Genomic DNA, 13,878 nt, shown 5'->3' with positions numbered 1-13,878 from the left:
TCATTGGACTGACTCAAAACTCCTAAACATGGGTCTCATTTAGAAGGCCTGGGCAGTCTAAGGGACCACTAACAGTGGAACCAGGAACCTGGTGCACGAAAGGACTTTTCGAATATATTCCTCATGGAGAGATAATCCCTTAACCTAGAGGCAGGAGGAAGGACCTAATCCCTACTCCAAATGACTTGACAGATTTAGATGACCCCTTCTGGAAGGCCTCACCCTACATATGGAGTGCTGGGAGATGGGAAGGGAGGATGGTCAGGGGGCATGGGAGGGTGGGAAAGAAGGAGGGAGGAAGGAAGGGAGAGGGAACTGGGATCAACATGTAAAATAAGAAAAATAAATATTAAAAACAAAAAAACTCTCTCTATAGTCATTTCCACGAGTCCTTGTTACCCAACTCCATGCAGATGTCAAACATCTATATACTATGATTTGATTGTATCCCTTCCAACTTCATGTTAAAACTTTTTTCTTACTGAGGTTGAGAAGGAAGGAATCTTAGAAACTGGCTTGGAAAGTATCATTTACATCTTTACAAATAAGTTAAACAGAACCGAGTGAGAATTCCATCTTCCTTCCTCCATGTGACTCTGTTTTATCCTGGGGATTCATCTACCTGCAAGGCACTATGCTGGGAGCAAGAAAGATTGCCCTACTCATCCTATGAGCACTGTGATCTTAGATGTCCTATTCTCATATCTGAGATAAATTTCTTCTCTTTATAAATAATTTAGTCTCAGTAGAAACATGCTAATACACTGTCCATATTGAAAAATTTCTATCTTTTAATTTTTTTCTCCTAAGTAATTACTAAAGTTCAACTCTGTGAGTGTGTGTGTGTGTGTGTGTGTGTGTGTGTGTGTTAGCACGCATGTAAGTGTGTGGTGTTTCTCATCATCTGCCTAACTCCCCACTGAATTCTAGTGTCAGAGGGCAGGAATTTTCTAATTTTCTGTTTACTGCACACACATTTTATTCATATCAGACAGTGAGGGAAAGCATTTCATAAATGTTTGTTATCATCATGAGGCAGACAACGGGAGTTTGGAGGGTCTGTTTCTAGGCTTGATGAAGGAAAGTTAAAAGGGTCATCCTTGGTATCTGTGTTTGGACAGTTTTTTGCAGAAATGTTCCCTGGGACTTATAAGGTCTGGGGTAATTACTTTATCTTCACTATTTTTTTCAGGATCTTGGACTCAAGTGAAATCCAATGATGCTATCCCAAGCCTGAAACAGTGTGGGCTATACAAAGGGTTTCCAACAAATATGTTTTGTATAAATGAAATAATATTACCTGAGCATGCAGGAAAATGGTGAAAAAATAACTTACAAAGCAAGAAGGATCTAGGAAGCCCCGAGTCATACCTTCTACCTCATTGTGGTTACCATATACCACACACTTGCTATGTGGGTACATACAGATCCTGGCTTTAGCTCTGGTAGTTGTGACCAAGGTTCTGTCCTTTCTGTCTCTCCATTTGTCTGTAGCTGTTTTAAATAGGATGACTGACAGACAAAGAAGTTTCTAGAGTCTCATCCAAAATCTTAAACAAACCAGAATAACTTAACTTTCCACTCAGCTTGTAAGAATTCATTTTTATTCTCTCTGTAAAATGCTTTCATTTAAAAGAGCCAAGAGACACATCAGTAACTCTAGTAATCTTTATTTCTCATGGCCCAGGTTACCTAAAAACTTACATATACAAGATGATTCACAAGCTCTCTGTAGAGGCACCACATTAAAAATACAAGTACTCAATTCAAGATCTCTCAACAAAAGCCAATATATGTAGTCTTTCCCATTGTTCTTAAATGGAACAGAAAGAAGAAAAGCTACTCCTGGATATTGAGCTTCAAGGCTTACTTACGTGGCATCTTGAGGAAAGAATTCATTTGAAACATTTTAAAAGGTTTCATCATAGAAGAAGGGGCTCCATCCTGGTCATTATCTCTATGTGTATTGGATTCTTCATATGTGGACATCACAATACTAAACAGTTAACATTTCTCCAATCATTCTGAAGCTGCACTATAAAATTCTAAAAGTGACAACTTAGATTTGCATTTAGGTAAAACAAACAATAAGGCATTTTGCACCCAGGAAATAATTTTTCCTAACTTACATATCTAGAGCCACATGGAAACAAAACCATTTCCATTGCAACTGTGATGCTTGGCTATTGTGAGATAATTAATTATAACAAATTAAATTATCAGTCTTTAAAATACTAAACCAATTATTTATTCCTAAATTCATAATTGGTAAGAAAAATCTTTGTTGTTTATAAATTAAATGGTCATATATACCAAACTATGAGTTATAAATTTAACACATGTTAACAGACCCTATTTTGAAAAAGATTAGCAAATAAATAGAACATTTAATTAGAACTTTAATATTATTAAGTATTTAGCAAGGGTGTTTTCAAAAGCATTCTGAGTTGCTTAATGTCTTAGAACAGATTAATATAAATGCCAAAGGAAATGAAAGTTTCTCTTATTCAACTATTAATTGAATTTTCTCTAGGAAAAAATATGGCATAACATGTTTTAAATTTGTTCCCATTTTCCCATTTAAAAGTCCCTGTTTTTATTTCAATGGGCATTATTAAGGTGGCGTCTGTGAAGGACCTGGCTATGTAAGATAGTTATGAGTTATTTTCTCTATTAGAATTTTTTGCAGTCAAGAAGTTGTGGTCTATTTTCAAAGCTGAAGGGGCAGATGCTGGGTTCAGAAGGCTCTGCTTTCAAGCTGGTATGAGTTGGCTTTTCAGGAAAAGCCTCCTTCGAAGTTTGAAAGACTGAAACATTACTCTTGAGAGGTTGTTTGAAGTCCATTTTCCTTAGTTCTGAAACTTCCTGTTTTGTTGATCCTTGATGAAGGCATGAAGCATGTCTACAGACAGGGTCTCAGCTCAGAGTCTGGTGTCTGATTTTTTTGTTGTTTGTGTTTTTGTTTTTCCTACTTAGCACCTGACTCTGTTCTACTCTCAATAAAATTATTGTTTACCTGCTGAAATCCTTTGTTCTGAGGTTGATTGCGCTGATGATGCATACTATACATCCAGGTACAGAGCTAAGCTCCTGTTAGTTGTCAACAAATAGGAATTAATTTTACTTCAGAGCAAGGCCATGGAGCAGTTAGTTGCCCTTGTGATAATCCCCGTCCTATTGATGAAGGCAGTTAGAATGAAGAGACCAAGTCAATTAAGAAACTGAGGTTTCTTAGGCTGCCTGACTCTGAAATCTGTTTTAAAGGTCTATAGTCAACACAACCATCTGGGCATGGTCTGAACAATGAAATGTACACTAGACATACAGACTCCAAACATACTCTTACCCTAAGCATTTAATACCCAAAGTACTGTATCTTAAGCAAATGGTGAGAGCACCTTACAGAAGACCTTTTTTTGTGTTAGTTTTTCATCATCCCATTTTTTTCTTTTAGCTGTAGGAAGGGATACTTAAAGGAGTGGCTCTAATATTTCTAGTCTCACAGCCTCATTAGATACATAAAGTTTAGGATACAAGATTAACTCAAAAAATCAGTACCCCTATTATATATAGACGATAAAGGGGCTGAGAAAGAAATCAGAGAAACATCACCCATTACAATAGCCACAAACAACATAAAGTATCTTGGGGTAACACTTACTAAACAAGTGAAAGACCTATATAGCAAGGACTTTGTGTCTTTAAAGAAAGAAATTAAGGAAGATACCAGAAAATGAAAAGAACTCCCATGCTCTTGGATTGGTAGGATAAACATAGTAAAAATGACAATCTTGCCAAAAGCAATCTACAGATTCATTGCAATCCCCATTAAAATCCCAGCACAATTCTTCACTGGCCTTGAAAGGATAATAATCAACTGTATATGGGAAAACAAAAGACCCAGGATAGCCAAAACAACCCTGTACAATAAAAGAACTTTAGGAGGCATCACCATCCCTGACTTTATAGTCCTGAAAACAGCTTGGTATTGGCACAAAATAGACAGGTAGACTAATGGAATCGAATCAAAAATCCTGATATTAACCCACACACCTACAAACACCTGATTTTTGACAAAACAGCTAAAATTATACAATGGAAAAATGAAAGCGTCTTCAACAAATGTTATTGGCACAACTGGATGATGGTGTGTAGAAGACTGCAGATAGACCCATGTCTATCACCACACACAAAACTTAACACCAAATGGATCAAAGACCTCATCATAACTCTAGCCTCACTGAACCTCTTAGACAAGAAAGTGGGAGGTACCCTTGAACAAATTGGTATGGGAGACTGCTTCCTGAACATAACTCCAGTAGCACAGACACTGAGATCGACAATTAATAAATGGGACCTCCTCAAACTGAAAAGCTTCTGTAAGGCAAAGGACACAGATGACAAGACTAAGTGGCAGCCCACACACTTGGAAAGGATCTTCACCAATCTACAGCTAACTGAGGGCTGATTTCCAAAATACACAATGAACTCAAGAACCTAGATACCAAAACACCAAATAATCCAATTAAAAAGTGGGGTACAGAACTGAAGAGAGAATTCTCAATAGAGGAATCCAAAATGGTTGAAAGACATTTAAGAAAGTGCTCAACATCCTTAGCCATCAGAGAAATGCAAATCAAAACAACTATGAGATACCATCTTACTCCTGCCAGAATGGCTAAAATTAGAAACACCAATGACAAATTACGCTGGAGTGGATGTGGAGAAAGGGGAATACTCCTACACTGCTGGTGGGAGTGCCAACTTTTCCAGCCATTTTGGAGATCAGTATGGCAGCTCCTCAGGAAAATGGGAATTGGTCTACCACAGGACCAGACAATTCCACTCTTAGGCATAGACCCAAATGATCCACATCAATGCAACAAAGACATCTGGTCAACTATATTCATAGCAGCATTATTTGTAATAGCAAGAACCTGGAAGCAACCCAGATGCCCCTCAACTGAAGAATGGATAAAGAAGATGTGGCACTTTTGCAAAATGGAATACTACTCTGTGAAAAAACCAATGGAATCTTGAAATTCACAGGCAAATTCATGGAACTTGAAGAAACCATCCCGGGTGAGGTAATCCATTAACAAAAAGGGGAACATGGTATGCACTCACTTATATGTAGATTTTAGACTTAGAGCAAAGGATCACCAGCTTATAATTCACACCGACAGAGGAACTAGACACAGGGAGGAACCCAAAAGAATCATACAAGATCCCTCACAGAAGGGGAAACAAAGATCTCCTGAGCATGTTGGGAGTGGGGGGGGGGCAATGAGTGAAGAGGGAGTTAGGAGAAAGAGAAGGGATGGAGAGGAGAATATGTGAGACTAGGAAAATTGAGTCAGGGGACAAATAGAGAAGAGAAAAAAAGAAAGAAAGGAAGGAAGAAAGAAAGAAAGAAAGAAAGAAAGAAAGGAAGGAAGAAAGAAAGAAAGAAATCCCATAATAAAGGGAGCCATTATAGGTTTGAAGAGAAAACTGACTCTAGAGAAATGTTAAGAGACCTACAACAATGACCTCAACTAACAATCTAAGCAATCATGGAAAGTCTACCTTAAGTGCCCTTCCCTGATAATAAGACTGATAACTAACTTATATGCCATCACAGAGCCCTCATCTAGTAGTTGATGGAAACAGAAGCAGACACCCACAGCTAAACACTGAGCCAAACTCCTGGAATCCAGATGCACAGAGGGAGGAATGATGTGAAAAGGGATCAAGACCAGGCTACAGAAACCCACAGAGACAAATGACCTAAAGTAGTGGGAGCTCATCAAACCCCAGACTGATAGCTGGGAAACCAGCATTGGACAGACTCAGACCCCCTGAACATGGGTCATATAGAAGGCCTGGGCAATCTAAGGGACCTCTGACAGTAGAACCAGGATGGATCCCTGGTGCACAAAAGATCTTTTGAAACACATTCCCCATGGAAGGATACTCCCTTAACCTAGTCCCTACTCCAAATGACTTGACAGATTTTGATGATCCCTCCTGGAAGGCATCACCCTCCTTGTGGAGTGGAGGGGGAGAAGGGGGATGGGAGGGGGTTTGGGAGGCATGGGAAGGAGAGAGTGAGGAAGGGAGGGAGAGGAAACTGGGAAAGACACTTAAAATAAGAAAAAATGATAAATAGGAAAAAATAAATGAAAAAAAAAGCCAATTATCTTCTAATGGAAGGCAGAAAGGGAGTTCATCTAGATGGGGTAAGAGATGGGGAGGAACTGGAGGGGCTAGAGGGAGAGGAGACTGCTTTCAGATTATATTGTATGTATTGTGTTTCTGCCGCCTGGTCAGGACATTCTTCTTTATTTTGAAACAGGATCTCTCTATTTTCCCCAGGCAGGCCTTAAGCTTGATGCCTTCTTCCTCATTTAGCCTCCTAGGTAGGCTTACAAACATGTAACATCGTGCCTGGTTTACATAATCCCTAATAATAAGTTGATGTATAATTTTAAAAGTCATAAACCACAGGTATAATTTAAAACTATAACATGGATAGGATTTCATAAGTTACTGTAAAAAAGATAAAGGACCATAAGACTTGAAAAATGATCAATTAGGATAGTGTTGTAAACAAGACATTTGGAAGAAGATTAGAAGTTGAGAAAGTAAAAATTTACTGTGAACAAGTTGTTCAGTTCTTTACGGCTGGATCATGAATGGCCACATCATACCAAAGAGGCAGACAGCTGGAAGACTCAGGGTCATCAGGGACAGCCTCTGTGTCTCATCATGTCATAAAGCAATGTGAAACACATTGCTCAATGGTGTCTACACCCTATTTGCTTCAAGTGTTATACTTTTGTAGACTTTTTCTAGATTTCCATTTTTAACCTCCACTGCTTATGTCAGAGCATGAGTATCAATCATCAGTGAATCAATAAAAAGCACTACCAGAAACACATTTCTGTTAGGTACAATTCTGTACTCCAGCAGATCAATCAAGCACTGTAATGCCAAAAGGACTCAGGAGAAATACTGATTGTCGTCTGTGCTGCTCTCACCCAAATTGAAGACCATTAACTGTAGGCCTGGTATGTGCATTTGCACAGGATAATAGACTTGTTCACTTGGTATCTGGTTATCAGAAAGCACACACATCCACATTGCAACCTAGTGTGTATACTTTCTTTCCTATTTTCACATGTTTGAGCCTTCAATCTTGCCGCCAGTGTGTGAATTAGCTGTTCCAATAGCATTTTGTAAATCAGAAGAGAAGCACCTATTTCCTTTCTTTTTTAAAAAAATCTAAATATGCAGTCTCCTGGAATTTTCCAAGATTTTATCCTGACAGCAGGAACCCAAGGGTGTTCTCAGCCACTTGCAAGGTGAGATCCCAGTCTGAATTCAGCCTACAACCCCATAAGTAAGCTTGAAAATGGATCCTTTCCAGGCCAGTTTTGACATGAGAATACAACCTGCTCATGTTTTTTTATTGTGGATTCATGAGAGACCCTGAAGCAGGTGAGTCAACTAATTCATACTCTCATAGTTGGCTCCTCACACAGGAGCTGTGAGATAATTAATGTGTTTGCTTCTGAAGCTTTTAATATTGGGGGTAATTTGTAACACTGAAATAAGTGTTTGTGTGAGTTTTTTAAATTTATCAAAAGCACAGAATTTAAATCATTAGGAATTATATCATAGAAAAATAAAACTCATATCATAATTTTCTGTTCACAAAAGCCTAAGTTATAGCATGCTGTATCTTTAAATAACACCAAACTATATACTAAAAGAACTTATGAGGCTGCATTGATGACTTAGTGGTTGAGAGCATCTGCTGCTTTGCCAGAGGACCTGGGTTTGAGTCCCAACACCCACACAAAAGCTTATGACTCTCTGTAACTCCAGTTCCAGTGGATCCGGTGCCATCTTCTGGCTTCTGCAAACAGCAGGATGCACATGATACACATACATGTATGAAGGAACACTTGAACTCATAGAAATGATGAACTAATACTTAAAAAGTAAAATTGGGTGACTTTTATACATCTTGTGAAACTTGTTTCACATTGGGGATAGGAATCAAGAAACATTTATTAATATCCATTCCTCAAATATTTGTTTTATATATTTCTGCTTTACTTCTAGGGATTATGTACAAAAAACTCCACAGCTAGATTTGTATGACTTTTAGTAGCAATTAACAACATCCAGCATATTTATTTTTTCCATAACTGAAGCCTTGCTCCTTCAACTGATAAGTCAAAATCAAAATGGAGAAAATAGAAACTACTAGATATGAGTAAGAAATTTGAAAACGTCCTGGAGTAAAAGAGAGAACCGAAGTAAGCCCCGTGTCAGTTATGTTGCTTGATCTCTTGTAGGTGCTTCTGGAAGTGGGACGAGGACTTATTCTAGGTGCATGAACTGGCTTTTTGAAGTCCATTCCCTATGGTTGGATATATTGCTAAGCCTTGATACAGCAGGGAGGGACTTGGTCCTGCCTCAACTTGGCATGCCAGACTCCCCAAGGAAGGCCTTCCATTCTGAGGAGTGGATGCTGGAGGGAAGGGAAGAGGTGGGGGGAGAGGGGGACTGGAATTGATAAGTAAAATGAAAAAAAAAATAAAAACAATTTTTAAAAAAGCAAGAATACAGTGGGAAAAAGTAGAAAACTAGGTGAGGACAAAGACAAACACAATAATTTTTTCTAGTAGTCTGTGTCTTTCACACCTTCAGTTACTATGTGCTTCCTTGAGGTGGATTAAATTTATTTAATTCAGTAATTTAAATTCCTTTAAATTGAATATAGGAAATATATAACTTAAAGACTTCAAGCACATATATTATTAACCTTCTAGCACAAATTAACCCCCTATTGACACTGAAAGCAGTAACAGTTTTGTAACTCCCAACATAATGAACTAGTACCTTCCCCTGCAAATATAAAAAGCCCCCTGACTTCCTCTAAGTTACTAAGTTTGTAATCAATGGGCTGTTAGAACAACTTCAACTGAAAATACCAGGACCGCATAAGGCCTGAGTTCAGACTCGGATCTTGTCTGCTTTTAGACCATATATACATCAGAGACTAAATGATATTTACTTTATCTTCTCCAAATACTCAGGTACTAGATAACCATTTCAAAGTTAGTTACATGCTTTAACATGAAGAAATCTTACACATCTAAGTGTTTGATAATGAATTTTTACCTTGTTTCAGAAAAGAGTGTGTGTTGTATGTGTGTGTAGTGGAAATAACTTTATGTGTCTTGGTGCAGTCCTGACTTTCAATGGTTTTTAATTTCCCCACTTGCAGTACCTTACACATGTCCACACCAATGCCAGGAAAACAATGTATCTTTAGTACCACAGAAGCTCTGTAGTTGGTTTCAGGATGCTGCAGTCTATACATATGGCCTTGACTAATCTACTCTTATTTCCTATCAAAAACAAGATCACCAGAAGAATAGCTTGCAGTGGTTTCTGAATTTCCAGTGAATTATAAAAACTGAAGGTAATATTGAAAGCTACAGTTATTGCTTTTTTTCACAATGTTATGATGCAACCATAAATTGAAATAGGTAAATAATTTGAAGCATTTAGTTCTGAATTATTAAACTTGCCTGAGAATTAATTTTCAAATTTCATACCTTAGATTTATAATTTAGTTTAGTAACTATTGTTTCTTTAGACTCTCTGATTATACCAGGAAATATGGGTGAACTAGTGAAGCTCATGGAAACTGGCTAATACTCATGTTTATATAGCCAACAAATGCCAAATTCTGAGTCAGATTCTGTTTTATTTCCAAGATGACTCTTTCTCATGCTGGCAGGTGGCCTATGGCCCTTAAAGTAGCCCTGCCTTTGAATCTGGTATCTCTTTTTTGCTTGAATTATTGCCTTTGGAAACTCATCCCATGTATATATCTTCAAGTGTTTTCTGGATATAACATTGTTGTCAGACTAATTATATCAAAATGGTGATTTAGTTTGGAAGGCCTTTCATTTCTCATGCTTTCTGTTTTCTACTGGATTTTTTTTTTCTAGAAATCTTGTCTAATTTTGCCATTTATTTATTTATTTATTTATTTATTTATTTATTTATTTACACTTTTATTCTTCTCTCATGCATTACATCCCAGCTGCAGTTTACCTTCCCCTCCCCTCCTCCCAGTCCCTTTACCCACCTTCCCTCTCCCCCAGATCAGTTCCTCCTCTATTTACCCTAAAAAGAAGAGAGAGAGAGCAGGACTCACAAGGTATCCACCAAACATGAACTTCATAACATGGCCGGCTGGGCATGGCAACGCTGTAGGAGGATAAAGGTCCCAAGCACAGGCAAAAGAGTCAGAGATACACACACTAGTCTCTTTAGCTTTGCTATATAACCCATCTATTAACTAGCCATGCACTACAGCTTTGATTCCATTCTTTTAATTACTATGTCTCATGGTTATAAATAAGTCACCACTAACATTCTCTAACTTGCACTCTCTTGTTCCTTATCTTGGGGCTTACCCAGCTTTTTTATGTTTGATAATACCAGGCGGTCAGTCTCAAGGTGTTATTTGTCTCTCATGACTTCACTTTTCTCATTGTCCTTCCTCAGACTCATTCATTATAACCCCTTTCTATATGAACTCTTTTGTCCTTGAGGCTCTCTCCATGGTCTTGTTTTATAATCCTCCCATAGGCCCCTTTATCTAATATATGGTTTTAACTTGAGTCTACCACTGCCTTCAGCTCAAGCCCTTGGCTGAGGTTCAGATGCACAATGTCAGTGTAGAATACTAGGATGTGAACCAAGAGGGAATGCATGAGGGTTTACAGTGCATCATGCATAAGATGTGCCCACTTGCTGTCTAAACCACCTGCAGTTTCCATGTTCACTGTCACACTACTACACCTCACCTCTAATCCTGCCTAAGTCCTCTTTAAAATTCTCTTCCCATCCTTATTGACCTAAACATATTGCTAAAATTCTTGCTTCTCCACCTCACTGATGTCTGCATTATTTTTTACAGAAGAATATGCACTTCATCTTCTGGAAGACTAGGGATCATCTAAAATCTTTGAATTCTAAGGTAGAAAAATCATTCTTGAATTTTAAAAGCATTATCTCAATCCAGTGTAGAACTGTGCATCAGAAAGAAAACAAAGTGATATTAGCTCTTGTGAGAAGAATTAAACAAAAATTGGGAGGGAGTTGCAACAGGAATTGGCCAGGAACTAAATAAAAAAGATGAAGGAAATAGGGTTTTTCTGAATGTCTGTTTCTGGGTTAGGGAATAAATGAGATGGTGAAGCCTCTCATAGCATTACAAAATTGAGCAGTGCTATCAAGGGAAAGTTTAAAGAACTTGAAGGAAAGTCGGTTTTCTTTTGAGAGTTTTCATTTAAGTTCATCATTAGGACAAGCTCTAATGGAACAACCATACAACCATACAACCATCCGTAAAAATAAACTGGGGGTTGTCTAAGGAGACCATAAACATTCTCAGATGTTTTAAAGGCAGTTTATATTTGTATTTGAAAGACATGTGAGATACCTATAATGTCCAGAAGCTACATTTTATCTTCTTGAGCAATAATTACATTTTTTTTTTACCACCTGTGGCATTTTCTTCATTTTAGTAATATGTAGAAAACACAACTCTGGACAGTGACTCTGGCATATGAACAGCAAATGACATATAATGAAAAGTCATTCTAATGCACTGCAGATATTATGGATGGTTTTTATGATTCAAATTTTAGTTCTAAAGCAAAAGAAAACAATTACCAAACTTTGGAGCAAAGGAAACATAATAATTTCCATTAATTTTTTTTCTGTTTTCAGACAGTCTTATGAATTGCTTGCTTCTTTTTTTCTTTTTATAGTTAAAAAAATTGAAACAAATTTGTTTTACATGTCAATCCCAGTTCATGAACCCTCCCATCCTCCACTATCATCCCCACCAATCTCCAGCCCATCCCCTTTCTGCTCCCCAGGGAGGGTGATGACTTCCATGGGGAGTCTTCAAAGTCTGTCATATCATTTGGGGGCAGGACCTAGGCCCTATTCCATGTGTTTAGGCTGAGAAATTATCCCTCTATGTGGGATGGGATGGGCTCCCAAAATCCATTTGTATACTAGGAATAAATACTGATCCATTACTAGAGGCCCCATAGACAGTCCAGTTCTCCTAACCAACAAACACCCACATTTAAGGGGTCTATCAGTTCTGTGCTCATTTCCCAGCTATCAGACTGGGGTGCATGAGCTCCCACTCTTCCAGGTGAGCTGATTCTGTTTGTTTCTCCAGCCTGGTCTTGACCCCTTTGCTCATTACTCCTTCCTCTCTGTAACTGGATTTCAGGAGTTCAGCTCAAAGCTTAGCTGTGGGTGTCTACTTCTGCTTCCATCAGCTACTAGATGAAGGCTCTAGGATGGGATATAAGGTAGTCATCAATTTCATTAGTAGGGAAAGGCATTAAAGGTAGCCTCTTCACTATTGCTTAGATTTTTAGTTGGGTTCATCCTTGCAGATCTCGGCATTTCCCTAGTGCCAGATTTCTCCTTAAATGTATAATGGCTCCCTCTATTATGGTATCTCTTTTCTTGTTCTCCTCTATTCTTTCCCTTTATCAATCTTTCTGTTCGCTCATGCTCACCTCTCCCCTCCTCTTCTCCCCTTTTCTTTATCCTAACTCTCTCTCCCCTCCCTCCTTGCTCCCAATTTTCTTGGGAGATCTTGTCCCTTTCTCCTTCTCCAGGGGACCATGTATGCCTCTCTTAGGGTCCTCCTTGTTTCCTAGGTTCTCTAGTGGTGTGAATTGTAGGCTGGTGATCCTTTGCTCTATGTCTAAAACCCATATTTGAGTGAGTAAATACCGTGTTTGTCTTTTTGTGACTGGGTTATCTCACTCAGAATGGTTTCCTCTAGTTCCATCCATTTCCCTGTGAAATTCAGTATTCCATTGTGTTTTTCTGCTGAGTAGAACTTCATTGTGTAGATGTACCCCATTTTCTCCATCCATTCTTCAGTTGAGGGGCATGTGGTTGTAGAAGTTTGCACTCCTACAAGTAGTGGAGAAGTGTGCCCCTTTCTCCACATCCTCTCCAGCATTAACTGTCTTTGGTGTTTTTGATTTTAGCCATGCTGAAAGGAGTAAGATGGTATCTCAGTGTTGTTTTGATTTGCATTTCCCTGATGGGTAAGGATGTTGAGCACTTTCTTAAGTTTCTTTCTGCCATTTTAGATTCCTCCATTGAGAATTCTCTATTTAGTTCTGTACCACACTTTTTAATTGGATTATTTGGTGTTTTGGTATCTAGCTTCTTGAGTTCTTTGTGTATTTTGGAAATCAGCCCTCAGTCAGATGTGGGGTTAGTGAATATCTTTTCAAAATCTGTGGGCTGCTGCTTGGTTTTGTCAACTGTGTTCTTTGCCTTACAGAAGCTTCTCAGTTTGAGGAGGTCCCATTTATTAATTGTCGATCTGTGTCTGTGCTACTGGAGTTATGTTCAGGAAGCAGTCTCCTGTACCAATTTGTTCAAGGGTACCTCCCACTTTCCCTTCTAAGAGGTTCAGTGTGGCTGGATTAATGTTGAGGTCTTTGATCCATTTGGATTTAAGTTTTGTGCATGGGGATTGATATGGATCTATCTGCCAGTATCCAGTTATGCCAGTACTGTTTGTTGAAGATGTTTTAGTTTTTCCATTGTATAAGTTTAGCTTCTTTGTCAAAAATCAGGTGTCCATAGGTGTATGGGTTAATATTGGGGTTTTCAATTCTATTCCGTTGGTCTATCTGTCTATTTTGTGCCAATACCAAGCTGTTTTCAAGACTATAGCACTATAATAATTTGTGGCAGTTCCTCAGGTAAATAGTAATTAGTCTATCTCATGATCCAGTAGTTCCACTC

This window comes from Phodopus roborovskii, unplaced genomic scaffold (genome assembly GCF_943737965.1).
Source record: "Phodopus roborovskii unplaced genomic scaffold, PHOROB, whole genome shotgun sequence".
NCBI lineage: Eukaryota > Metazoa > Chordata > Mammalia > Rodentia > Cricetidae > Phodopus > Phodopus roborovskii.
The sequence above is the reverse complement of the archived record's forward strand: the minus strand, read 5'-3'. Positions refer to the sequence as shown.